Source organism: Passer domesticus, chromosome 11, assembly GCF_036417665.1.
Source record: "Passer domesticus isolate bPasDom1 chromosome 11, bPasDom1.hap1, whole genome shotgun sequence".
Taxonomy (NCBI): domain Eukaryota; kingdom Metazoa; phylum Chordata; class Aves; order Passeriformes; family Passeridae; genus Passer; species Passer domesticus.
Window position 1 is genome coordinate 9,978,683 of NC_087484.1, and position 27,808 is coordinate 10,006,490.

General features: G+C 44.9%; 1 protein-coding gene across 13 annotated transcripts in view; it reads left to right on the forward strand.

Moving 5' to 3' along the window:
• The window catches only part of LPP (LIM domain containing preferred translocation partner in lipoma), a 331,648-nt gene that overhangs the window by 46,849 nt on the left and 256,991 nt on the right, over positions 1-27,808 (forward strand). For 12 of the 13 annotated variants that reach the window (XM_064385623.1, XM_064385626.1, XM_064385629.1 and 9 more), the window contains one exon: positions 14,916-15,014. The gene's annotated coding sequence lies outside the window, so the exon portion shown is untranslated. The remainder of the gene's footprint in view (positions 1-14,915; positions 15,015-27,808) is intronic. The other variant, XM_064385634.1, reaches the window with a different exon arrangement.

The following is a 27,808-nucleotide window of genomic DNA, read 5'->3' on the forward strand; positions in this document are numbered from 1 at the left end:
TTGGTGAAGCCATCTAACCTAGAGGGGTTTGGGCTCTGCTCCAGGATGCCACAGTGATTATCAGTGTCAACATCTGGCACATCAGTTTTTCCATTAGAAACTCAGTTCGTTGTGGGATTTTAATATCTTGGCTATTTCAGATCACGCTGAGAAACAGCATGCCCCCGTGCAGACACTCAGGATGCTTTAGTTGTTTGCAAAGCCTCCATATATAATAATAATTTATTGCACTGCCTTGAGAATAGGCAAGATGGGAAAACCAAGCCTCTACATAGCAGGAGTTCTTTTCTATCAGTAAGCTGTAGGAATGATGTGCTTTCAATTAATTAACTCTGATAGCAAGAGAGGAGCTGGTGAGGAGAGGGTTTGGGCAAAGGGTTTTTTTTTTTGGCTGAGGTTCTGTTTTGAAACATGAGAGCTCCTTGGTAGTAGGACAGGTTCAGGATAGTTTAGCAGTTGCCCCCCAGCCTTCTACCTCACCGGGGGTGGGAAATTGCTGTGTTCCTCACAGGGAGCATGGAGAAGGGTTGAAACCTGGTGTCTCATTTGATGCTGAGAGACTTCCTGCTTGTAACTCTGTATGTCTTTGATGTGGACAAAACTTTGTGGTGTTTTGAGGCGTAACCCCACCAGGAGAAGTGGTTCAGAAGGGACCAGTGAAAGGTCCTTGTGGTCTCTGCTGTACATTCACAGCCTGTGACTGATCCACAGTGTGATTTACAGCAGATGGAACTGGGTCTAGGGAGATTTTCTCCTCTTGGAAACATCGGCAGCTTTGGTGTGTTGTAGGCACTCTCGTGAGTCTTAGCATCACTTACCAAGTCTAAAACTGAGAGCTGAACCTTCACAAAGTCCCTGTCTGAGATAAAGCACTTCCAGACCTGAGCTTTACTTAAAGCTCTGGGTGAAACACTTTGGTCTATAGTGAGGCACAAAATTCAGGCAGTCTGGTTTATAGCCAGAGCTTTCTTGGGGGCATGAGCTGCATGTGTGTGTGTAGCCACCCTACAAAACAGGATCTGATTTAAGAGAGTATTTCTGTACAGGAAAGCATCTAAGTATATCTTAAGTCCTACGGAAGTCAAAGTAACTTAAGCACGTATTATAGTTAATCAGGAGCTTAAGTGATTTGCTGAGTTGGCCTAGATCTGGAATGACACATAAGGCTCTCCTGAGCTGGGATTCACAGCCCTATTCTGTAGTTCCTTACCAAGAAAAGCTGATTTATTTATTTATTTTTAATTTTTGCCTTAAAGAATGGCCTGTTTTGGCCTTACTCCTTTGCAAGTTATTGGAAAGGAAGATGTGAAAAGGTAAAGGACTCTGAGCAACACAGTCCTTTTGAAATGACAAAGAGAATTTATACCATTAATTTCAAAAGGACTCTGTGCATCAAGAATAATGCTGTAACAAGGATGTTTCATTGAAGGATACTGTTGGAGTTGAAATGGCATCTGGTGTGATCAGAATGACAGCCTGACTGGAATTGGTGCTGTGTAATGTGCTGCTATACATTGCTTCCCTTTTATATGATTTTTTTTTCCCTTTCTGAAGTCTCTTTGCTATGAGTGGGATACTTGCAGCATGGATTTGAATTGAATGCAATGTTGTGTACTAAGAGCAATAAGCAGGTGCATTGTATAAAATTTAAGTGGAAAGCTACTGCCTAGAAGGGAAAAGTAATGTGGTTACTTCTGCATCTTTTTCCGCATATGAGCATTGTTCTCAAGCACTTACGGGTTCCCCAGTGTGATAGGTTTATTTAAGGTAAACTCCTATTCAGGTGAATGGGACACTGTGCTTCTCAATTGATTTTTTTAGTACAACTTTTTATGGCTAGAACAATAGACAGTGCTAATATATAGGTTCTTTGTAAGAAGACTAACGTTTTGCCTGGAAGTAACGGGATCGTTTGATGAATGCTTGAGTGTTGCTAATGAAAAGGGGTGGGAGAGGAAATTACCTTTAATAAGGAGTTTAAGTGACATTTTTCTTACAGAATGCCACTGCTCTTGATTTTCACAGAAGCAAGGAACTCAAGGTGTTTGTGAAGCAGGTGTGGAGCAGCTGAGTGCCTGAAGACTTGCCTTGGCTCCCCTGTTTGTCCCTCAGTACTTACTCCATCCTCTTCCTGCTCATCTTCAGGTTGATGCCTCCTGGGGCACACCAGTCCTGGCCACCAGTGTCCCTTTCTGTCTGAGGACAGCCCAGCAGATGCAGCTCTCCTGGAGCTGCAGCCCATGTTTGCAGAGCACTGTCTGTTCCTGTGTTTCGTGTCCCCGCTCAGCCTGGCCGGGAATGAACCCTTGTCTTGACCTGCAGCATCCTCTGGCAGGAAGGCTGCCAAGCGACTTCCAGCTGAAAACACAGTTTGTTAGGATAGGGAACGAGTTACTTTTTGGCTTGCCTTTTGGACCCCTGGCCTCCAGACTAGGCAGATCTTCTTTCGAGCCCTTACTGTAGTTAACCCAGCCTTGCCAAGACCGCCAGTGACCTTGGGTGCTTTTCTGATCAAGTTCTATCTCCAGTGTTAGCTAGAGCAAAACCTTCCAACTTTAGGTCACCCTAAAAAGGAGGTTTGCTCCTGTGAATGTGCCTGAATGACCCCCTTTTACTGAGGAGAGTTTTCAGGTAACGTTTAAAACCCACACTAAGTCCAATTAATACAAAATAGTACTTTAGAAACAGGAGGGCAGGATCTCAGGGCTTTCAGCTCCATGTATGATGTGGTGCTGAAGGCTTGTTTGTGCTGTGCTGGCTTCTCCTAGCTGGACTGTTTCTTTGCAGCAAGGGACCTTTACGTTTTTATTACAAAAATGAGCTTGTCAATCTCAAAGGGTAATAGACTGCCTTTTGGGAATCAAAGAAATTGGCAGAAACTGGGAAGTGCCAGCTTTGAACTATTGAGAGCTGTTGTTCGGGTGTGTCTGGTGTCTCTGAGAAGCAGCAGCTCATAGGTCCCCTTGGTGCCTCATGGCTTGCACATGCTAAAATGGAAACAAAACCCAAAGCTTGTGGTGTCACCCTAGAAGGGTGATTGGTTCCTCATTTAAACAGGAAAGGCTTGCATTCTTGGGAGCCTGTGTCTGTGATAGGCTCGAAAAAGGGACAAACCAGAGTTCTTTCCTTGACTTTAGTACTTTGTCTCTCTGACAATCCACTGTAGGTGCCCAGATTTCCTCCTCTGGAAACGCCTTTATGGTTTATTGTTAATGACATTTGTAACGAATTTGTTCTTGCATTGTACAGGTACAAAGTTTAAGCCCTTTGTGATTCTGAGATATTGGCATGTTTAAACTAATAAATTCCAGTAGCTCTATAACGTAAGCCTTAGAGCTGTTGTAGTTCATGGGAGCTACTGGTTCTGATGTTGTTTCCACCCTGAGCTGCAGTGGGTTATTTCACTGATATGTTGAAGCTCTGGAATCTGCTCAGGTTATCACCAGCAGCTCAACTATTAATGGAGAAATACGGGCATATGTCAGAGGAGGTGAGGGAGAACTGAGTTTGAACCAGATACATTTTTGACAAGAATATGCAGATGGCCCACTGTAATTCTTTCATATGTTAGTAAAGATTTTAGGTAAAGACAGTGCTCAACACTTGTCTGATTTTGGCCATCTGAGCACATGGGGATTCTTCTATTGGAGCTGGAAGCAGCTTTGTAAGAGGAGGAGCAGTGCAGTTTGACATCAGCCATAGTGTTGGTCCCTGTCTGCCTATGTGGGAATGGACATTACTTGCACTCAAAAAACTGTGACATGGAAGGTTACAAATTCTGTGTGAGGAATCTTTCTCAGTGCAGTCCTATGTGAGAGAAAAACTCCAGCATCTATTTCTAAGGACAGGATCTGAACAATCTGATTTTTTTTTTGCCATATCTTGTGGCTACAGCACCTTCCTTGCTGGCTGGCACGTCCTCAGTCCTTCCTGCTTCTGTGCACTTCCCTTAAGCCACAGCCTATTTACCCACTGCCAGACTGTACCTGGTGCAGGTATCATCCTACATCCTTCAAACATCCCCTTCTTTTCCATCCAGGAGAGAGTGGTTTGAGGCAGTGCAGCTCCAAACTTCACATCTTGTGTTGTTTGGGGTTTTTTTTCTGTACCCTTTTTGGGGGCTTTTGTTGTTTTGTGGTGGTTGGTTTTGGGTTTCTTTGGTGGCTCTTTGCTTTTTAGCTTAAATTTCTCCTGTCTGCAAAGCAGGGGATAGGATGTAGTGCTTTCCATGGTGTGGTTGTGAGGCTGCCTGGGCTGCCTGTTCATTCTCACAGCTGAGCAGTGGCTGTGTTGTGTTGGCCGCATGTGCTCCCAGCCTGCTGAAAAGGCAAGGCAAAGCCCATTACCTGAAACCACCAAGAAGTCATATCCCACCTTTGTTAAACCATGGTGACTTCAGGTTGCAGTCTCCTTGGCATTTAGAAATTGCTCTGGTGTCTGGGAAAGTGTATTGTGGGGCTTGTTAGTTTTCATTTAAATAGTTTTGGAATACTGGAGACTTGAGGGTAAAATAAAGGAGATTTTTTGTTGTCTAAGATACCAAACCTGCGCTGGACATGGTGCAGAAGCTGTGTGGCTGCTGGGGACTTGAACCTTAGCTGTGATATTTGTGAAGACATGACTTCAAGTGCAGTTCTGAGGGTCCTTTGTGCCCTCCAGTGAAGGGAATTGCGAAGGGTTGGCACAGCCTAACTTGCATTTCTGAGCTTGTGAAAGCAAACAGTGTAAAATGCTTTTGGCTGGCTTTTCAGGGCAGATGTCTGAGCACTGCCATTGTCATATAATGATGGATCTTCTTTATTTGGGTTGGATGTCTCTGTCCTTCATTGCAGCAGCAAGAATTTTTCTGGGTCCATGGTTCTGTCACCAAAAATGGCAAAGATTTTTTTCTGTTAACTAATAGCTTCCTTGACAGGGATGTGACTTTAATCCCTTATGGAAAATGATTCTGTATTCATGCCATAGCAGGAACGGGGCTCGGATCTGTTGGGTGTTCCCAGCATTGCTTTTACTGCTGGGTTGCAGCAGCCACAAGGACCAGATTTGTCCAGTGTGTCCTCATGGGAAACACTGGAGAAATCTGGATCTGTTGTCTTGGGGAGGATGACCATCATTGTGTCAGGAAGTTGGCTCTGGAGCAATGCAGCTCTGTGGTGGATGCAGGAATTTGCCCAGAGCATATCTCTGGGAATGTCCCGTGGTCCTTGGGTTAATATCCACATAGTGCAAAGGTGGCGGCTTTGGTGGATGGGCCAAGTTTGGATTGATTTTTGAAGGCCTAACCTTCTGCAGTGGAGAAAGAGCTGTAGGTGTGGCTGTGTTTGTGACAAAACTGATGCCTTCCTGCTGTCCTGTGGCTGTGCTCTCTTTCTGTTGTTGGTCAAAGGCAAAAGCAACCGTGAAGTAAAAGGAGTAAAATCCCAAACTCCAGAATTTCTGGTCAGCTGGGCTGACCCTTCTGATATCCCCTGCTTTGCACAGAGGAGAAATGGAAGCTAAGACCTGTGAGAGTACAGAAACACTGTTGAGAAAAAGCAAGTGTGAGCTTGGCCCTGAAGGAACTTCTGCACCTCTGTAGTTTTGCAGTGAATGTTGGTGATTGCCCTAAAGGTGATGTTTCCAGGGAATGCTTGTATCAGGGAGGTGGTGAAAGAGAAGGGAGATAGTCTTCCTCTTTCTTTCAAAGACACTGCTTTTAATTTTCATAAAGCAGAATGAGTAGGTTAAATCTCAACGTTACTGGCCAAGCTCTCAAAGGCAACGACTGCTGTGTTGGGACACAACAAACTGAGATTTCCCAGTGGCAGCTTATCCCAGCTGGTGTCAGGGCAGGTGCCAGGGAATGTGGGGTGAATGCCTGCAGGAACCTTCAGGCAACCAGCTCACCTCCAAGAGACGTGGGCATGCTGCTTCTCAGCTCTTCTGAACTGCTCAATGAGACTGGTGCCTCCTGAGAAGTTTGATGCGCGCTAGTCATTTGTTGCAAAACTATTTTCTTTCCATTTTTGTTCTGAATGTTGTGTTATTTAGACAGCAGGAGTGAGGAAGTTTCTAAGCTGTCTGCTTGGAGCATGGTGATTGTAGACCACCTATTCCTGGTCTGGGGGTGACATCCCTGGGAAGGCTGATGGTGGCTGGTGCTGAGCCACAGGGCACTGGGTGGTTTCCCACAGGTGGGGGACAGATATACTTGTCAGGGACATGTGTGGGCCTGTGTGGGGAAGGAGACATTCACTCATGCTCCTCACAGCACACAAGTGTTTTTTGCTAATCATTCCAGCCCGCAGGAATTTTTTTATACTGATTTTTGGTGGTGGTGGTTCTTTCATTCAGTCATTATTTTTTTTCTTTTCCCTCCTTTAATTGTTGAAGCTGTTTTTAATCCCTGACCATAATAAAGCCACACTGTTAACACAAGCAGCGGGGTAGCTGAAATTGCAGCTGTACTACAAGCTCTGCTTTTAATTTCAGGCTGTTATTAATGAGGCTAGAAACTTTCCCTTCCCCCAGCTGAGTTTCGACAGTGTGTCTTCATCTAAGCCGCTTCATTCTGTGCTTCAGAGCATTCCTGACTCCATCTGGATGTAACAGGTGAAGGCTGAAGACTGTTTTCAGATGTCATGAAGGGGTTTCTGGCCACTGTCCTTCCCTTTTCCTCGTGCAGGCAGCTCTGTGGAGGTGGAGGGCTGGGAGCAGGCAGCTGCAGAGGCTGGGACAGAACCTCCAAAAAGAGGGTGGGGATGGGGAACTGCAGCCCAGAGCTGCTAGTGCTGGGAAGGAGATGAAACTTCACATCCTTCCGTGACAGAGGTGGGAGAGCAAGACAGGGTGGTTGGAAGGGTTGGGGTTGCTTGTGAGTTTCTGCCCTGAATTTTGGTCCTAGGGCCAAGCCTGAGGGGCTCTGATGGTTGGTATTGCCATCCCATGGTGCATGTCTTTTCCTCTCCTTTTTCCTCCTGCAGTACCCTGGGTGCCCGCAGGAATAGTCTGTTGTTTACAGAAGCAGTAATGGCAAAAAGGTTTTATGTTTTTGGAAGGCAATATTGTAATTGCATTTGGGATGTGGAAACCTCAGTCTACTGCTGAAATTGTGGCAATAGACTTGAACTTAGGGATTGTCAGGACTTTAGGAAAAGTTCCCAGCAATTTGCATCTCTAAAGTGCAATCCCACACTCCTGTTTATAGCCTGTGTGTGTTAGAGAGGACATGTTTCTCTGTGGCCAAAGGCACGTAATCCTCCCAGCCCCAGGTGTGTGCACTCCAGGCCAGGCTGGCTTTTATTTCCTGTGCAGGTATTACTTGAGTACTGCAAACCTGTGAAACAACCCTTTAGGACTGTAGCTACAATGGTCTCTAGTTTTTAAGTTAACACACACCCCCGCTCCCTTGCCTGCAATGTAATAAAGGTAATTACTGCCTGTGCAGTGCGTGTGTTTGCAGCTCTGCAGGAGCACTTGCTGGGCTGGTCTCATTCAGCTGGCTCCTGTTTGGATCCTGCATCTCCAGACTGCGGGGTCTGAGCCTGACACTCCACGGCGTGTGCACTAGCCTTTTTCCTAGATGGATTTATTGGATTTCCAGTAAAGACAAACAAAGTCTGAGGTCTAACGGTGCTGAGCAGGCAGCGCTGCGCTCGCTGGTCCAGCCTGCTGTGCTCAGCTCCTTATACGGCCAAAAAAAGGAAGAGGAAAAGAGGGCGCAGCGTGAATACCAGACATACGATGCATTCTTCCCAGCTGCAAACTTGGAATTCGCTTTTCCCTGGAAAGTGGGCCCTCTGTATATCCATTAATTCAGGCTCTGTGCTGTTGAGCAGGAAGAGGGAGGCCAGCATTGAGCTGGCTCCGAGCAACACACAATTGTCTTGTGTAAAGGAATTTCTTTTCTGTGAGGTTTGTTTTTGCTGTGGTGGAGATGGAGGTGGGACGAGGAAAGGGAGAGGGGGCCAGGTTCTCCTGAAGCTCACTCCGCCTTGGCAAGCTGCAAGCAGGTAGACTGCAATTACATCTATTTTCTTCATCTAAAAATCAATCTGATTCATCATTAGCCTCTGCCTTTAAATTATATTTTCCCTGAATAGCATCTTCCGGTTAGTGGGAGGTGGAGGGGAGGTAAGGTAATCGATTCTGTTACTTCATTCATCATCTGGCTTCAGCCTGGGTTTGAGTCACTGTGGGCGTGAATGGCTGTGCTTGGCCTGGAAGTACAATGCACAGGTTCTCTGTCTGTTGGATATGGGCCCTGATATCTCCAAGTGGGCTGGGGTTTCCAGGCACTGGTTTGTTCCCTTGGGTGCAGCACCCTTTTGAGAGCTTGAATGAGGAAGTTCAGGCCAATCCCTCCCCTCTCCTGGTCTGTCACTGGTTCACAGAGCGCCAAGGCACTGAGAACTGAACTGCCATGGCAAGTCTTGTGGTGTCTTAGATTGTTTGGAAGCCACAGCAGGGTGAATCCTGGTGCTGCCTGTGCACTGGTGTCTTGCCTGCCTGCGAGGACCTGGGGCCATGTTAGCAGGGACACTTCCAGCCAGCCCTGTGTTACCCAGGGGAGAGCTTTTCCAAGACCACAGATGTGGCTTGTGCTTCTGTGGATGCTCTCTGTGTTTCATGGGGGCCAAACAGGTAGGAGAATTGGACAATTGTCACTCAGCCAAAAGGCATTTGAAAAAAGCAGCTTGACAACCTTGAGTCATGTTTTACTGCCTTGGGATCAGAGTGCCTGGAAAGCAGTTCTCTATTGTCTCTTCACAGGCCTTGTGGAGGTGATGATGCTACTTAATTTCACAAGCTCCTTTCATCTAGCTCCTGCGCCATGCTTTCCCATCTCGAGGATGGGCTGTGACAGCACTTGACTAAGGCAATCTGTGTAGCTTTGTGAGGATCCCATCTGTTTCTCTCCTTGACAGCTGGGTTGTTCCATGTTACTTGCCTTCTTTCTTTCCTGTAAAACCCAGCACGTTATTAGGACCCAAAATAGTAGCTCCTCTGGGCCATGTTGTAATAGAGGGTGTTTCATGATGACAAGTTCCAGCATTGCATGAAGGCAAAGCCCTTTTATACATGCGGGGAAATAGCAACAATCTGCTTGCAGGTCATGCATGGCTCAGCTCTTTGAACTTGTACATTGTCAAGTGTTTGCTGCCTCTGTTCTTAGAAACTGTACTTTGCAACAAGCACTGTAAATTATCCAGCAAGGATAATAAAGGAGTTTGATGGTAGAAAAAAGAGAAATGAGTGGCAAATCTATGCTAATGGAAACATCTGTTAGGTATTCTTGTTATTCTTTCCCTGTCCATCCCAACATGCATCCAGAGGTTGTTTAAAGCCAAGTGGAATAGAGACTTAATTTTTTCTTCTGAGTGGACCTTAGGATCTTGTGTCACGGTTTGGGTTAGAACTGTCAAGTGTTTTTTTGGCACTATTTCATCTAAGTGCACTCTTGAGCATTTTGCTGTAAATGCAGCTTAATGGTGCTCCTTGCTCATTAGCCAGAACTCCACAAAAAAAAAATCAGGTAGTGGGCTTAGGTGAGTGTTGGATTTGGGGTCTCTTAATGTTTTGAGTGTCTGAATTCTTTATGGTGGTATTGATGTGGATGATAGCTGCCAGTTGAGAACAGGAGACTGGCAGCTTGTAGGACTCCATTCCTGTGTCCTCAGATGTGTCTTGCTTCCATTTCTGCTAGATTTAAATGGGCATAAATTTCCACTGGTTGCTTTTCTAGTGCAGTGAAACACTGAACTGGTGGAGAAGGGGAAAAAGACAGGTGACTGGTAAATATTTCTTTAAGCATTGGGGTTTTGTTTCCAGGATATTATTTCTTGTTGGGGGAAAAAAATGTAATATAATAAACACAATGCACCCTCCAAGGGTAGGGGAATGCTGTGCTTCTATTCTTTTTATATTTTTTATTTTTGTGGTACTGCCTTGAGGTGTCTTACCAGAAGTATGGGCTGTCATTATTAGAGTATCCTGTAAAACAGCTGTAATAATTGCACAATGTTCTTTATTCCTGTCAGGTTTATTCATAGACTTTTTTTTTTTTTAAGACACACGGGGGACTGTCTCTGCACACATCATTGATTTTGCTAATAAAATCTTATATTTTGATGGTACATTTCATTGGAAAATCATTAACTGCTCCATAAGACTTACAGTATCGTGGGATGGGAATGTTTCCTGTTGCCTTCATGGAGAGATTGATCTAGATTGATTTCTTTGATTTCTTAACAGCTACTGGGAAAGGGCACAGAATCAGATGCCTCATCTCTGCTCCAGTCTCTCTCAGCAAGGCTTTTCTTCCTGCAGGGAGTGGAGAAGGTGCTTAAAGGCTGTTTGAAGTTACTCCAGTGCAAAACATGGGGAGAGGGCACCCGTTGGACCATGGCCACCGTGTTGTTCCCAGTGGTCCCTCCATGTGAGGTTCCTGCTGGCAGGCTGTGACCATAGGTCAGCTGCTCAGGGAGAGGACACTGTTTCTATTCAGGCTGTTCAAGGACCAGGAGCAGGTTAAATTGCCTCTGTCCAGTATCAGCCAGGACATGCTTGAAAGCCTCAGGCTATTCTTGATGCCCCTTCTAGGTGAGTTCTTCAGGAGCTTGGAACAACAGCACATGGTTTTAGATCCCACTGCAAGCCCAGAGCCCATGGAAGTGCCCAGAGTGAGGTGAATCTGGGCACTGCTCTGGTTTATTTGGCTGTTAAGAAGCTTTTCTCCTGTAAGGGAGTGTTGGACTGGCAGTCAAAGAGCCACCACTGAGCCATACTCCAGTCCTGTATTTAGTGGCAATTAGCAGATTTGAGTGTATCCTTCATTCAGCCAGAAAACCTGGGAGATGGCACAGGTCTGTATTTTATTGTATTCATTAATTTAGTGAGTGTGTGTGTGTCGTATTTGAGGGAATGTTTAGTGTTCAGGTTTGTAGAGCTGAATCCGATTCCGTTTTACAGGAGACAGCCCAGTTGTCCATAGCAACCTGAAATTGATTTTTTCCCCCTGTCTGCTGAAAGCTGTTCCCTCTTGAATCATCCCTTTAATTTAATACAGTGAACAGGATGTCCCTGCATGCAGAACCTTTTTTTTTTCACAACAAGTAACCTAGGCAAAAAAAACAACAACTATCTTATTTGAACAACAGCCCTGCCTCTGTCTTTATTGCCACTTGGCATTAGTCCTTTCTGTGCTGTTTCCTTGTGCTTCGTTTCAGGCACTGGAGGCCATTATCAGTATTAGTTAATCACTGCTGCTGCCACAGGGGCATGTCCCCCTGCACACCCTGGCCAGCATAGGTCCCTCTTTGGCATTAAACCCTTCAGGCTGCCCTGCTTTGTGTTGAAAAATCTGTTTTTTGGTAGTGTTTGTACCATCAGCCCTGTGTTTTCCCCTGATGTGTGATGATGCCCACATGTGGTAGGGGCCACGTTGTGGCTCTGGGTCTGAGCTGCCTTTTTTTGTGGTTCTTTCCAGTGCAAGCAGTGGACTTGGTTTGGAGGAGGCTGGTTGGAAGGTGTTGGGGAAAAATGGGAAGAACTGCCTTGCTGTTTCATTCCTATTTGCAAAAGAAATCTCTGTCATCTGTGTGGTGCCTGAGGACTCCAAGGGAGTGATTACCTTGTCAGAGGAGTGCCAGGGATGAGGAATTTGGGACATTTGTGCTTTTTCTACCTGGAAGAGCACTTTTGGAAGAATGACAGCTTGTGTGTGGTCAGTGCAGAATGTAAACTCTTTCCACGTTTGCTTGCCCCTGGATTTTGCACAGCATGGCAAGACAGCACAGATTTTTTTTCCTGTTTTCTTTGTTGTCCTGCTTGTTGCAAAGCCACTGGAGGAGGAGGTGTTGCTGGGCTGGGGCAAGGTGTGCTGTGGTAGCAGTTGTCCCACCAGACTTGTCCCTGTTGATTGTTCCACATAAAGAGAAGCAAGCTGCTGCTTGCATCCATGCTTGGGCCATTAATACAAATTGCACCAATCTGTGCTGTGAAATGTCTGCCTTTCCCTGGCTTGTTTTATGAAAAGTTAAAGGGGTAAAAAAAAAAAAGCACACTAAATCAATATGACAGAGGCTTCAGTTGCGTGTTCACCTGCTGTCACTGTGGGATGAAGCCATGTCGCTTGACATGCCTCGTGTATGGCACTTGTTGAGAAGATAGTTGTTTCATCTCTCTGGTTTTTTTCACGTCAGTCAAAAAATGGTTTGTTTCATGTGCATCATCTGAACTGATGCACTGAATAAGCTACCCAAAAAAGGTTAATCTCCAATTCTGTACTGCTTTTACTGTCGCATCCACCTGCTTCAAAGACAGCGATGAGTGTATCTCTAATGATGACTCCCAGATACAGAGGTAGCATAGGCATCTACTTCTTTAGGTGCCAAAACTGAGACTTACAAGGCCTGTTTTTTCAGAATGCTTCATGTTTTGTAGTGCTGTACATGGTTATAGTACAAGTCTTGATTAAAGGTTGAACACAGAATCTCAATCCCTGCCTGCTAGTTCTTGTCTCCTCTGGACATAGTCCCTCTGTATCTTTATTCAGCCACAAAAGGCACAGCAGTAAATGTGTGGGAAAATTTGATATATGTGACTTTGCTCTTATCGTTCAGAAGGTTTATGGCAGAGGCATAAACAGGATCTAATCTTTCCAAGTGACGCTCAGCTGCCAGACCACAAAGCTTCCTTTCTCATCTCCTTACCATTGCCTGACTTGCTCTCCCTCTTCTGAAAACTGAATGACCGGGAGGAAGCCACTGTCCCACATGGCTGTGACCTCCTTTTTGACATGACTTGGCTTTCATACAGCACTAGCATGTAGAGTGGACATTGCTCCAGGTGTCAGTGAACTTCTTTGTGTCTTGTTGTCATTCCTTCATTCCTCCCTTCAGCAGGAGTACTGCCTCCCTGAGAGCTGGGTATGATCTGGCTGAGTTATGCAGAAGTTCCTCAACTGTTGTCTGTAACTTCTGTCAGTGGGATATTTGTAAATTTAAATGCTTCCTCCCAGAAGTATCAAAGGAACTGAGGCCACTTTTCAGCATGGACATGAAAGGCTTTCGCGCGCTGGTGCAGCCAGGATTGCCATGGAGAACAAAGGCTTTTGCTAATCGCTTCTAATGCCTTTCAAGTTTATGCCTCATTTTTCCCCTTTTTCAGATGGCCTCCCAGAGTACTGAGACTTCACTGACTGACTCACCAAATAATTAACAGGAGGAGGACTCAATCTCTGAAACTTTTGAACACCTCTTTTAATTTTCTTGAATAAGCCAGTACTCTGGCCAGGATCCAGTTTGTGTAATTACATTTGACCTAACTTAATCCCTTGGCAGTTTCAATTGCATGTGGTAGTTGTCTTGGCTCCCCGTCCTGGGCTGCCATTCAATGCTACTCCATGGTTTTCAACAGCTGTTGTAATTCAGCTGTACAAATGGGTGTATTTTCTTGGTGGAAGCATTCCTCATATCTCTATTCTTTGCTAAACATCCTTATCTCACTTGCATTTTGGGAGGTAACGTGTCTGATGCTGCAGATGATCTTGCTGAAGTCCTTGGAGCTACTTTCACCCTTAAAGATGGGCATGGTTTAGAGTCTTTTATCACTTGTCCAACATACATTTGGAGATTACTTTGAGTTTTTCACCTTCAGGCATTTATTGCTCAGTCTCCTCAGCTACTATGTGGTGTTTTAGGGACATTATTGGTGCAGGTATTCCTCTTTAGTCTTGGAAACAGCACTTCTGCTATCCAATCAGTGCTAAACAGGAGTGTGTCGCCTTCCTGTGCTGACAGCACTTGGGCTGGCTGGCTGTAAGTGTTGGCATTGCTAAGAGTGCAAGTGATGAAGGAAAGCAAAAGCCCAGGAGAGCTGGCTAGGATTACAAAGGATGAAAAAAACCATCCCAAGCAGAAACTTGGAGATGGACAAAGTGCAGTAGCCAAAAGTAGTCAGACGGATGATCCATGCAAAAGACAGGACACTGAGTTCTTGCATTGGCACATCCTTAGATGTGCAACAGGCATCTTGTTTTCACAGCAGGTGACAAATTGAGGGTTTCTTGGCTTCTGCCATCGGAAATGGCGTATTTGTTACAAAGCCACTTGATCCTTTGGGGGCAGGTGCAGCGCCTTCTGATGTGAGACAGGAATTTAGATGAGATGGGGTGCAAAAGGTGATCTACTGCTGAAAGGTGCTGAGAGCCTCCAGGAGTAGGATGGCAAATGTATCATTGCTGCTCTCCCTCGTTGCCTGTTATCTTTCATTAAATTTGGGATGTTTTTGTCATTCAGAACTCTCCCCTGTGTTTTTGGGCGTTGTTCATGTAGATCTATTCTCTACCTTTCTACATTGTCACCAAACACTTGAGTTTGTGAGAGATTTCATTTTCCTAGGTAGAACATCCGAGGATCAGGAGGTAAGGAATATGTTGTGAATACAAAAGCCATTCATCAGACCTGACTTTTACCCTCTGGATCTATGCCATAATTACACACGTTTAAATCTCAAGACTGGAAATCTTGCCTCTCTTGGTTTCAGTGACACTGTAAATAAAGTCACTAGTAGTAACATTAAAATTTGTCCTCTGTCACAGAGCTGAAAGGTTTGGAGTCAGAGCCATCTGATTTTGACATGGGCTGGGTATTGCTTATACTTTGGCAGAGCTTTCTGCAAAGTCCATGAACACTTTGTTTCCTAGAACACAAATTTATCAAACCCTTATGGTGGTTGTCAGAGAAAATGTGGCCAACCCTGAGTGGTGATGCATGATGTCCCTACAGTCAGTGATGCTGCTTTTGAAGATCTGTTCGCATGCTGAATAATGGGATGCAGAAAACTGCACTTCAGACTTGCTGGTTTTTCCTTTACTCCTGGATTGGACTCTGCCTGCCACCCTGAAGACAAATCTTTTATTTTTCTTGTTTCAGAGTACTTTGTAACTGCGTGTGCCTGAATGCATCAACCTCTGGAGGTGAGCACCTTGCCTTGAAACAGCCTCGTGATATCCACGTGCCTTCTCTCTTGGGGTAAGGAATGACATACACATGCAGAGATTGAGAATGGGCAAAGAGAGGACAAGCAGCCTTTCTTGTGAATTTTGGAAATAATGAACTTGTCATGGAGAGAGGGAATAAACTAAACCACGGTAAATAAAACAAATTATGAAATTAAATTGCAGCAAGGAAATTTAGCTGAGGTGTCAGTGAATGATCTACAGTGAGGATAGCTGAGTGCTGGAGTGGATCCCCCCAGGAGGTTAGGCAGTTTCAGTCATGGAAAGGTTTAAGAACAAGTTGGAAGAGCAATAGCAGACATGCTTTTAGGAGAACTGATCCTTCCATGTGGTGGAGAAATAGACAACCTGACTTCTGGAGAGTTCTGCTAACCCACTGGTAATTAGAAATAAGAATGTGTGAAATTCTTATCTTAACAACCTTATTCAAAGCTGATAAGGCGAATGGCAAAGCTGGGTGTATCTGTGCAGAGTGAGCTGCATGGTCTGGTGAAGAATTGAGGCAGTAGCAATTAATGCTGGTGCTCAGTGTCTTTGTTACCTGAACGGTGATGTTATTATGGATGGAAGTATAAGCTCAGGGGAAAGAAGAGGTTCAATCCTCTGTTGTTGGCATGTAGTGTAAACTTGTGGTAAAAACAGGAAGTTGTATCAATTCTGGCTCCTTTGTAGTAAGTTTCTGGGAGTTTGGGTTGCTTCCATGGTCCATGTAAGGGATTTTCTCTTACTCTCAGGGGTGTAATCTCATGGGTTTTATTCTGACATGAGAACACAATGCTACAAACATAGGTATACTGAGCAAACCACAAATATCATGTGGAACACAGAGAGAGGAACCAAGTGATTACTTTTCCTCTCTTTTCCCAGGGCTGATGAAGTGGAGGAGAGTTTCATTTTTCTTCTCTTGCTCTTCTGTTCATGTTCTCCATTGTGTTTCTTTGTCTTGTCTTGACAGCAAACACAGCAGGCTTTTCCTGAGTTTAAAAATGCTGGCTCACCAGCTAGGTCTTGAAATGATGTCCTGAAGATATCTGCTCCTTTAGTTCCCTTGCTTCTTCCTCCTTCATCCCTTCCCTAGGAGTTGCTGATGATAAATGGAGCCTGGGCTCAGGAAGCCTCCAAGCCATCCTATGCCAAGAGGAGTGTTCAGGTGCTTTGTCTTCCTTGGTCCAGTGAAGAAGATCAGTGAGATACCTGTCTTATCTTGTAGGACATCTGGAATTCAATGGGAAGTTCTTCAACCTCGTGTTGGACTTTGGTTTCTCTAAAGCTTACATTTCATCCATAATGTCAGCAAACACTGGTGTCTGCCCTGGAGTTAAACCAGTGTCTCATTGTTCCTTATCGTCCTCTGCTTAGCAGAGATAAGCTATTGTGTCTCAGGGGTACAGGGACATGGAAGAAACTTTCAAATAGCTCTAAGAAATGCAGATGGTGTCAAGAAGAAAATAAGGGATGCCTTTCTGAAGTCACCTTTGTACATGTTTTTTTTTATTTTTTCCTCCTCTTGAGCTTTTCAATTCCTGCAACTATCTGCTCAAATCTTGAAAGCAAAATGCATTCGTGGAAAGATGCAATTTACTGTGTTCCCACATGATCTTTTGATCTCAGTCAATCAAATAAATCTGAGACCTTGCAATTCACCTTGTTGCAAGGACAGCTAATAAGTTGAGAGGTTGTGCCAATGGTAGTGATGGTTTTCCAGCCTTGTGCTTTTTTTTTACTGTTATTCTTTTTTATGGTTCTGACCTTTCGGACTGGTCAGGGTAAGATTATTTGCAAAGAATAGTCCATAAATATGCCTGTCAGGACTGGAGTTAACATTCAAGCATTGCTGCTTAGCAAAAGAAAGCAATATGCCAAAGTTCAATTTAGATTTCCCTGCAGGGTTGAAAATAATGACAAGACTCACTTAACATGGCAGGGATGAGTCCTGCCACCTCTGTGGGAGTGGCTGCTGTGTGGTCCTGCAGCTCTTTGTAGCTGTTGTCTGCTTCTGAAGTTTGGTGTCTGGCATCTTGTGCTGGGGCTTGCTTGGGGTGGAGGAGTCCTGGATGCATCTTCTGGCTCTTCGAGGTGCCAGCTCAGTCAATTGGTGGCTTCCCTTGATTTAGCAACTGATTTTTTTTTTTTCAAATTCTGTGCTCCTTACGATGCAAATGAGGGTTTGTGCAGCTGCTCTGAGCTCTGTCCTGCAAAGCCACCCTGTTCCCATCTTTGCACTCCATCCTTGCCTCAGTGCAAGCCAGTGTGGGTTGCAAGCGTGGCTGGAGAGAGCCCCTGAATGTCCTGTGGTGTTTTGAGTTGTGTCCTGTAGGTTACCTGCTGTGATCTCTGAGCCCTTTGGGAATCCCAGATTTCAATGGAAAGCCATTTTGGTTTTTCCCTGCTGTGACTAGTCAATAAAACAGTTCCTAGATATCTCCCACCTAATCTTTGCCAGCATGGACGCGTACATCATCCAGTGGTAAGAATCTTGCTTTACAGTCAGGAAATATCTGGTGGTTATTGATGTTTCTGCTGTCCTGTCAGCAGAATTGACTCCTGTGGGTGAGAGCAGCATTGAGGAGTGAAGCTGGAAACCAGCAGCTGCTATTTAGGCATTAACCTATAGCACTTGAAAGCTACACAGTCCACTGTGTACAAATGGCCTCTTTAGAGCCTAGTCATTAATGTAGGTATAGTTTGTCTGAAACATGTGGCTCTTCTGAGTTCATTTTTTCTTCCTTCTGGACATGAGAAAGTGAAGGTGCTGAAGACCACTTGGATTTTATTCAGGTAGTTCATGGCAGTGGAGCCCTGAAGCTGGGTCTGAAACCCATGGATTTGGCCAAAAATCCCCTAGAAAAAGCCTATATGTGGTGAAAAAAACTATACCATCAGTTGAGAAAGCAATTCCTAGCAGACCGGGGCTAGGTGGTTAAATAAAGATGCAAAAAACCAGTGCAGCTTGTGGAAAGTCACAGAGCATCTCCATGCCAGACCCCTGCAAGAGCTCAGCAGCTCTTGGTCCAAATTAGCCGTGCTGTAACTTGTGGTGAAGCAGATGGGTCTGGTTCTCTGTCAGCATCGCTGAAAAGTTTTAGAGCAAAATAAATAAATGAATTTGTGTTTAGGACCATCTTGAAATCCAGAAGTCATTTCTCCAGCAGCTGTAAATAACTGAATGTAAAAGGAGAGGATATGGGGAAAATAGGTAAGAGGGTAGCAGAACAGAGCCTTTGCTGTGTCATGCCACACCCTCACGAGCCTGGTGGCCATGCTCGGAGTTGGGGACAGCTGTCCCCATCCCCACAGCTGCCATCCTCCAGGTGGCAAAGGAAAAACTCTAGAACATGCAGGAGTTTTGCATATCCCAGAAGGCAACACTCTCTTTTCTTATTCCAAAAGGGACTGGCAATTAGCAGCAGGGGTAATAACCACCTGGAATTAAATTCTGTGGAGGCATGAGAAATAGTAGGGTATATTTGGAAATATCTATTGCATATATATATTCCTCTTAAGAGAAACATGTTGGAGGTGCCATATCCATAAATACTAATAAGGCTGTTTGATTCCAATTTTCAGGTAAGATTAACATTTTATTGAGTATTATATCTGTCACATTCAATGCTTTAGTGTACCATCCTCTCAGGCTTATTAGCATAATTGCAGTGCTTAAGCAACAATAAAAAATTCAACAGTAAAATAGCGGTTAGCAAAGGCAATTTGTTATCAAAAGCTTTTACTTAAGGACAGCTTTTGAGCATATTTATTATCCAGTTAGGGCTATACATTATTTTTATTTAGAAAAACAAGAAGGAAGTAATGTAGGAATGTTTTTTTGCTTTTGGTGTCTCAATCAGAAGGCCTGAGAATTGGTCACTGCCTTTTTCTCTTTTTTAAAATCACCCAGCAAATTCACTTGGAGTGGGAAGGCAAGATAACAAAACAGACTCTGGTCTGGAGCAGGGCTGTGACGTTAATAATTCAGCAGAACAATTCCAGTAAATTCTGATGCCAACTGAAGTGCCCTTTTAAAATTCCCTCGTTGCATCCTGGGCTCTGCAGATACTGTCCTTTTTCCATGGCTGATGGCACTGTCACTGGGGCAGTGCAAGGACAGGGGTGGCCCAGGCTCACATCCCAGAGGTGGCTGCAGCCCAAGATGCAATGCAGCTGTTGGGGTGATGCTCCCACAGATGAGGGGAGGGACTGGACTGGACCTGCAGGAAAAGAGACTTTGATATCAGTGCTGGTTGTCTCTGAGGCTGGAGCAGAGGAGCATGGCCTGTCTGTGACAGTGCTGTACACCCCTCCTCCTTTCTTTTCTCACTCTGAAGACACTTAGGGGGACAGTCCTTTTGCTGAAAAGCTGTAGTATAGATGTAAATGCACCTGCTTGTGTGCCAGCACTTGCTCGTGCACGTACAAAGTCTCTGTTGCCAGCGTGGCAAGATTTTGTGTGAGTGTTTAAATTTTCATCACATTTTCTGTGTGTACTTAAAATACGAAGTTGTACCTCATAAATGAAGAAGTAAATAAGTTTTAAGCAACTCAAGAAGTCCTTAGACTAGGAGGTCCATCAAGAAAAGCACATGGAATTGGCAAGAAGACTCCTGCTGTGGTTACTTGTGATTCCTTTGCTGGTAGAGGCTTTTTACAGACCCTCTATTTGCTTGTGTTTGCTCTTCTGATATCCTTTAGCCTTTGCTTGAGTTGTTGTCCTTGTTCCTGAGATCTGTGCTCACTTTCAGCATCCTCCCTGTTGCTGCAACCTTGGTGCCTCTGCTGTCATGTGTTTTCCTCATTTCCTGCCTTGTTCTGGGAGACCTCCTTTGCCTTCTGCTGCTTTTTCAGAGGTCACTCTTCCATCTTCTTGATGGATGACTTCACTGTGGGCCTGTTGCTGTGCCATTTTGGTGTACCCAAAGCCAGGGTAGGATCTGCCACAGCCCTGGTGGTGCCTTGATTGGGCTCACAGTCTGGATAAGCAAGAGGGGTAAACTTGTCTGGTGTTTTTGCTCCTATTTTGACTGGTGTCTGAGCTCACTGTGAGGAGAAGTGAAGGCAGTGCTGCTGCCCCAGGGAAGAAGCTTGTGTTCATAGTGAAACAGGATGTGCAAGCAGGTTGTAGGAATTGGGAAGGGAGCACATGGAAACAGGTGAAACTAAATTTGGCACATATTAGAGAAGTGATGTGCTTGTGGGGACCTCTTCGCAAACACCCTCTTCTGCGAATGTGTGAAATTTGAAAGGAGCTGGTTGTTTCAGATCCCCTTTTTTTTTGTTTGGAAGGGGTAAAAAACCTTCCAATGTTATTCAGAGATAAGTTTTATGTTTCAGATTCTGGGGTAGTCGTGAGTCTTTTGTTGGTGCACAGCTCACTCTCATGAAACTGCCCAGGACTGCATGGTGTTTAGACTTTTTGTCAACAGAGGACTTGGTGATGCTCCTGAGACTGTGAATACACAGAAATTGACTGTGGAGAGTTAAACTTTGAGGGAACATTGCTCTTGGTGGAAATTTGACTGTGATTTGAATTGCAGTTGAAATATGTACTGTCTGCCTCCATGATCACCTCTAGGAATGGGGACTCATTGCTGCTGTCTTAGGAGCAAGCAGGTTCCTTCACAGCCCTGCAGCTCCCCATTGTTGCTGCTTCTGGCTCAGCTCATCTGGCTTGAGTAGCCCACAAGGCACCTGAGCATCTCCTGCTTGCATTTGGCCTTGTAGCTGGGCAGTGCTGAGTATCTTCTGCTACAGCCAGGGAAGCACCCTTCTAGCTCCTGTGCACAGCCAGGGGGTTCCACATCCATGGAAGGAGCCGAGGGACCAGGGAAGGTGTTTTCTTGGGGTGTGGACATGGCTGAGGGCATTTCCTTGTGGCTTCTACCTGAGATCTATAATCATCCAACATTTTAGGCAGAAAGGGTCATGCAGGTCTTTCGTGCAGCTCCTGGCTCAAACAGGGCTGGCTTTAAGGTGGGATGAGGCTGCTCAGCATTTGTCAGGGCAGTGGTGGCCTGCTGTGGCCTTGAGGGATGATGATAGTGTATGCCCTGAACAGAAAAACACTTTATGTAGGCTCTGTAGGCTGTACTCTGGTGTCAGGGTAGTGGAGCAGTGACTTCTCTGTGAGAGGGTCTGTGTGAAGGGTTGAGAGACAGAGTCTGAACATTGACACAGTGATTCCTCCATTAAATTGCTGTTGTGAAGTGGGGAATACCGTGCCCAGCTCTGCTGGGATCTGGCTACCACCACAGCTGCTGGTGACACTGCACAGCTCTCCCCACTGCAGATGAGGAGGGATGCTGGGAGGACAGGGTCTGTGGCTGGAGACCAGTCCACATGTGAGCATATCCTCCCCGAGGAGAAAAGTGCCTACATGCTTCTTGTGGGGAAAAATATGGCTGAAAGAATTTAGCAGTGATAAATGTCATAAGAAATACTTATGCTGGAATTTGTAAAGCCTGGAACATCTGTTCTCAACAGTGCTTTGATCACGTTGTGAGGCTTTTAAAATGATACTTCCATGAATTAAGTGAGATCCTTATGGCTGCAGGATTCCTTTCAGTGCCCTTTTTTTCATGGAGCAAAAAGGCAAATTTCACAGGGAACATTACATGACTTGAAACACATATTTTAATGGTTAGTATCAACCAAACAATGTTTTATTAGGTGCTAGAAAAATGTTCCAGTTCCATACCCCAGGAAGCAAAGCACTCCCATTTACTTTTTTAGCTTATGGGAGCTGTACTTTAAAAAAAAAATAAATTCAAGAATTCATTGCTTGTATGTTACTGTATTCAAAACCAAACCAAACATGGTGAAATGAGCTTAAACATTTTGAAGTTGTTGTCAGAAAAGGTCCTTTTTGGGTTTTGTTTCCAGGCAGAGCTGCAGACAAGGCAGAGGATCTGTGTTTTCTGAGGGACCCACAGCAAAGAATGGCGAGGCACTGATGATTTACTTTCCTCAGTGCACTGCCTTGGACTGAGCAGCTTTTGGTCATTCACTTTTCTCTGAGGACTTGTGCTTTCCCCATTCCTGGTTGTTTAGCCGGCTTCTGCCTCCTGCCCTTCCAGCGTATTTGGGGCTGAAATGTTGTGGTGCCAAATGGCTTTGGTGATCTAAGGAGTGTGGAGAGCTCTCATGGCAGTTCTTTGCAGTGTCACACCTGGCAGGAGAATTTCTGGTCCTCTGCCTTCCTGCAACTTGTAGGAAAAAGAATATCTCCTGGGCTGTTTGCAGAAACAGCCTGTGGGATGTGAGGGGCAGCAGGAAGGAGGGAGAACCTAAAGAGATGTGGAACAAGGGTTGGTCTCCTCCTGTGCTTCGTTTGTGCCTTCATACTTGAGAAATTCTCTCCTGCTTCTGCAGCCAGCAAGTCTGGCAGCTCCCAGTGGGTGCTGGGCAAGACTTCTTGATCCCATCTCCCTTTCCCTCCCTGGGATGAATGAATGGACCTGTGTGTGACCCCACAGCTCTACCCAGCAATCAGAAGCCTGGGAAACTTGATTGTTTCTTCATTTAAGGACTGTCCAGACTGTGAAAGGAGAGAAATTTATGGTCAGAAATAGCAGAGAAGGAATATGGATAGGCTTTCTAGTGAGGTTCTGGGTGTCAGGGGTTAATTTATGAAAACTAAATTGTTTAATTCCTCCAGCACCCAGCAGGTGAACAGGCGGCTTATTGCTGTGACATATCCATTTATAGCAGTTTTCCTTTGCTAACACCTGTGACTCAGTTCTGTTACATACTTATGCTGTCTGTTAATTATTTACCAGTGATTTACAAGTACAGAGTGCAAATAAAATGCTTTTATGCAGGAGACTGCATTGTACACCCAGGATTCCTGGGAATTAGGGCACTGTACTACCGTGTACAATCCCATCAACATCCCTGGAGTTCTGATGGAGGAGTCCTTGTACCTGATGAAGAGGCAGCCCCTTGCCCTCCAGAACTGGCACTCAGAGGGGCTGTGGTGTTAGTGAAGGGCTTACTACACACAGGGCTGTGGTGTATGAGGGGATCTCTGTCCTTTGCTTCCTTTCAGATCGATTTTTGCCATTTTAAATTACTTTCTTCCCCCTCGACAAAGGCTCATTCTTCTTCATAAGTGATGGTAGCATCAAACTGTTTTTTAAAAAACCCCACAGCATGATGGGCTTTTCTTTTTTAAAGAACAAAATAGTATAAAAGTCAAGTAGCAGATAAAGTTCTGACTCAGCTCATAACTTATGATCCTATGCTATTTCTGTAACATTTTTAGCTTATGACCAAATTTTTCTAGTATTAGGACATTGCCATAGAAAGTGTGTCAGTCCCTGGCTGCCAGAACCTGTCACTGTACAGAATATATCCACTCCTGAGAAAGTGTGCACGAGCTGGCCAGTGAGTTGTCTGTTGTGGTTTCAAATTCCTGAAAGTTTTTTTTTTTTTCTCCTTGTTTGTTTGTTTTTGGTTGTTTTTGTTGATTTGCTCAGCAAACAGAGTTGTGCAGAACAACATAGCTGCTTTTTTATTTCTCACACAGTCAGGCACTGAGCTCCCATCCCCAGCTGTGCCTTGTGCAACTTCAGTTGCTTTGCTGGTAGATTTTTTCAGCCAGTACAAACTGCTCTAAGTCAATTCAAGCTGTATCAACTGTATGGATCTTATGGAAGGTGAGGATCTGGTCATACAGCTCGTGGTTGTAGTGAGGAAGAAGTTTGGGAGCTGGTTGTCCCATCCTAGGCAGGCAAGAAAGTACATGCAAAGTTTCTGTAACCTCAGGGAAGGCGTGTGTGAACAAATAAGCATTTGTGTTGCAGAGAATGCGATTACTGAGGAAATCCCAAAATCCCAAAATTTACGAGTAGGATTTTACGATAGGTTCAGATCTGCTGTGGTTTCAGACACTTTAGGACACTTAAAATAATGAAACTCCAGGCAGTCCAGCCACACATGCATGACACACAGCAGCAAAGCCATCCTTGTGTTTAGCACTGCTGATCAGCTCGCTAATGCAACATCTGCTCTGGGATTTTGCATTTAAATTTTGTCTGGATAATAAAGAGGAATGCAGGGCTAATGATCTGTGTCCTGTTTCCCTTCAAAGTGCTTTATTTACTCTTTGTGGCTACTTTTCATGGTTCTTTGCAGCAGCCCTAAAATGTCAACTGACCTGAAGAAATCAACAATGGATGCCTAAAAAAATCCAAAAGAAAAGTGAGGAAGGATGTTGCTTTCTAGCTTTTCATGTGAGCACCTTGTAATCAGACTCCCTTTGATTAAGTAACCAGTGAAGCCTATTCATGTGTACTCCAATTAAAATTTAATGAAGCAAGAGGATGTATTTGTATATGCTGACTAATGCAGGAAGAATAGATTCCTGTAACTCTGCTCTGAAAGCCCTTTCCTTTGCCATCAGGGCTGGATTTACTAGAAAGCTCCTCAGCAGCTGTGGACCTCCCTTGGCATGAGCAATCCTCACAAGTTTGGGCTCTTGCTCACAGCAAGAGGTGATGATGTCCTGAATGTGGAAGAGCACAGGTCTTTTGTAGGGCACAGCCTTATCAATGAAGCCCAGCATGGCCAATTGCAAGAGGTGAGGCAGGGCTTCTGCTCTGATGTGTTCCATTGGAGAAGATCAGGGAATTGCTGGGTGTGTGTGCTGTGTCTGTCTTGGTGTCAGAACAAAAACACATACCAAGAAGGGAAGGTCTGTGCGCCGTGATTTTTAAGTAGGAAACTGATGTTCAAGAGGAGTCTGTATGACAGCTAAGCTGGTGTCAGAAAACAGCCAGGCTTTTAGTGCCTCTGCCTTTGCTGTGGGTTTATTGGGCAGTTGCTTTGGTGCCTGTTTTCCCAAAGGGATATGGGCCTGCTTTGCAGAGTGTTTTGTTTCTGATATCGCAGAGAATGTACAGACTTCCGTATGGACAATGAAACAATGAAACTCCCTCTGCCAGGAGGGGTGCAGAGGCTGGCTTAATTTCACACTGTCTCCATCTCTTCCCACGTGTTTCTATCTCTGGGGCAGCTGCAAAGCTCCTGCATCACCTTGCAACCCAGGATGGGGATTGGAGAAATGATATTAAAGGATCTCACCTGCTCATGACACAGTGCCCTGTGACTTCAACCTCGTGCAGGGACTGATAGCCCTCCTCTGGAGTGGAATGTGGCAGTGGGGTGATGCTGCCACAGCTATGTTAAATGCCATTTTTGGGCAAGCAGTGAAAGATCCTGCTGTATCCACTCCCAGCAATGGGCTGGGCGACAGAACGGAAATGCCACGGTGGAATTTGCCTTTGCTGCTGACCCTTGCATGACACACGAGAGCTCCTCATCACCAGACCTTTGTTGTGCCTTACCCAGAATACAAAGCAGTGTTTCATTGGCATGGCTGGCTGTTTTCCTTCTGTCTTGACTCAGTGGCAGAGCTGCAGCAAGCTTTCCAGAGACAGGCTGAGTTTTCCAGTTATCATCTGCTTCAGCCCCACATCCATCCTGCCAAGGCTCTCACTCGTGCTGTTGCAGTGAAGTGCTCAAGAAGCCTTCAAAGGGAGATGCAGCTCTGGAGCTAAGATCTTGGCCTTCATTTTTGGCCTGGAAAGCAGCTCTTGGAACAGTAAGCATGAGATTTCTCTTGAAACCTTCTTTGTATGCTTTCTGAAGAAATAGCTGGAAGGAGAGGACCTGTCAGTTGAGCTCTAAAAGAAAAACCTATTGGCTCTGAATACACTGGGGACATTATTTAAGGTCAGTTGATCTGTGAGAAGGCACAACTTATCTAATGCAGCCTAAGGTTAGTTATGCAACAGACAGGCTGTTCTTTGTTGTGAAGAACAACTTCAGTGTGTGCCTGCGAAAATCAAAAGTCTTGCTGAAGGCGTGTTGTGTTCTGGCTGGAAGCTATTGGGTGTCCTCCTCTAGTGATTTTCCTTCTGCAGCAGATTAGCATCATGGAAAGGTTTCCAGTGGGAAAGGCACTCAGCCCTTGCAGGGTGGGGCTGCCAGCAGATGTGTGCTCTGGTGGGTGCTGGTGCAGGACCACATGCATGTGGTATTGTTTCAGACCAGCTTTGACTTCTGTCTGTTCTTCCCTGTGCGTCTCTGTGCCATAGACCAGGTCACTGCGTTGTCTAGATGCCTACACAGGGCAGTATTTTAAAGAAAACACTGCATGAGGAGTGTTTTCTGACCTCTAAAGAGAGAGATGTAATAATTTGTTATTTATATTGCTTTGAAATACAGCATTTGCAGTGTGCTGGCTACATGGCACTGACATCTCCTTTCTTGGAGAACCTTTCTCTCCCCATCATCTCTTATTAAACATGCTGCCCTGCCAAAGTGCCATTATGTCTCCAGAGAGACTCAGCAAATAGAAGAAAGGGTATTTTTTTCTTTTAAAGTAGAATTGGTCTCCTGTGCCTTGTGGAGTAGCTAAGAGTGAGCAGTTCTGGGTAGGTATTTTTGGGTTTGAGTCTTTGTGTACAGTGAAAAATGCTTTATTGCTTATGCAAAGGTAAGCATAATATCCAGCAAGATTGCCTGATATGCTCATGGATTGTCTTCTTTCTGTGCTTTTGATTTGTGTGGTATGTACAGTGAGGTTTAGCATTTGCAAAATGAGGATATTTTAACCAGCTTTGCACAAATACTGCTCCTATGAGGACCAGTTAGCTGTGCATTCCTGGGCAGAGCTGTGGGGTGGGGGAAATGATCAAATACCTTGAGGTTTTTTTGTGTTTGGTTGTGTTTTTTTGGTGTTTTTTTTTTTTTTTTTTGAGGACTTTATGTAAGACATGGAAAAATAAAACCTTAAAAGGAAAAATCCAAGGTGGCTAGTCATAAAAGGCTGTTTTTTTCTCAAAGTTCAACTGTATATAGACACCTTGATGAAACCCGTGTTGTCTGTGATGGGAAGGTGATGGCTGTGATGTGGTGTGACAGTGGGGGGGCAAACTGGGGTGGCTGCAGCAACCCCTGGTTTAGGTGCCTCAGAGATGCAGATGCTCTGAACTCAGTCGGGGTGTTCCCATCTCCCTTGATGCAGCTTGGGACCAAAAGGGTTTTCCTGAGTTGCCTCTTGCTCTGAAAGTTTTTCTGTTCTTGTAAGCTCCCCTTGAAGTACACTCAGTTGCTGCAGTTAATAAGAAATTTCCTCTGCTTTACAAATATCAGACTCTGCCTTCCCCCTTCTCAGCATCCAAAATGATTAGCAGTTCCTGTGAATCCAAGCCTATGGATTTTATGAAGACCCCTGACAGCCAGAGGTGATTGTGTTCTCCCTGAGTGTTTCCTAAGCAGGAGGAAATCAATGCATGAAGGGGAGCTGTGCCTGACATCTATTAATTACACTGTCCCCTTACATCTAACACACTAGAAGAGGGTCTGAAAATCAGCCCCCTGTGCCCTGGCTAATTGATAGAGAAACAAATTGATACAAATGAATTGAACTGGTTCCTAAAAAAAAAAAAAAAAAAAAAAACAAAAAAAGAAAAAAAAGGAAAAAAGAGAACCTTTATTTGGTAGTTGGAATTAGAAGGAACAGTTGCAAACTCAAGTACAGCACACAGCAGTGTGAGATACTTGGTTGCAGCAGCCCCTGAAAGGTCCCAGCAACCCCACATGAAATGCTTGGGGATGAAACACTTCTGCTGTTAATGCTGCATCAAATGGAGGCACTGTGGTACATGCCTGGGGCAGTGGGCTGGGGGATAATTACTGTGTCCTTCCCTTAGATGAGCTGATTTTGAAGCTTTACCATCCTGACTTTTGCAGCACACATTCAGCTGAATACGACATCAGTGTTAAGAGCTGTGGCACTTGTGGTTACGG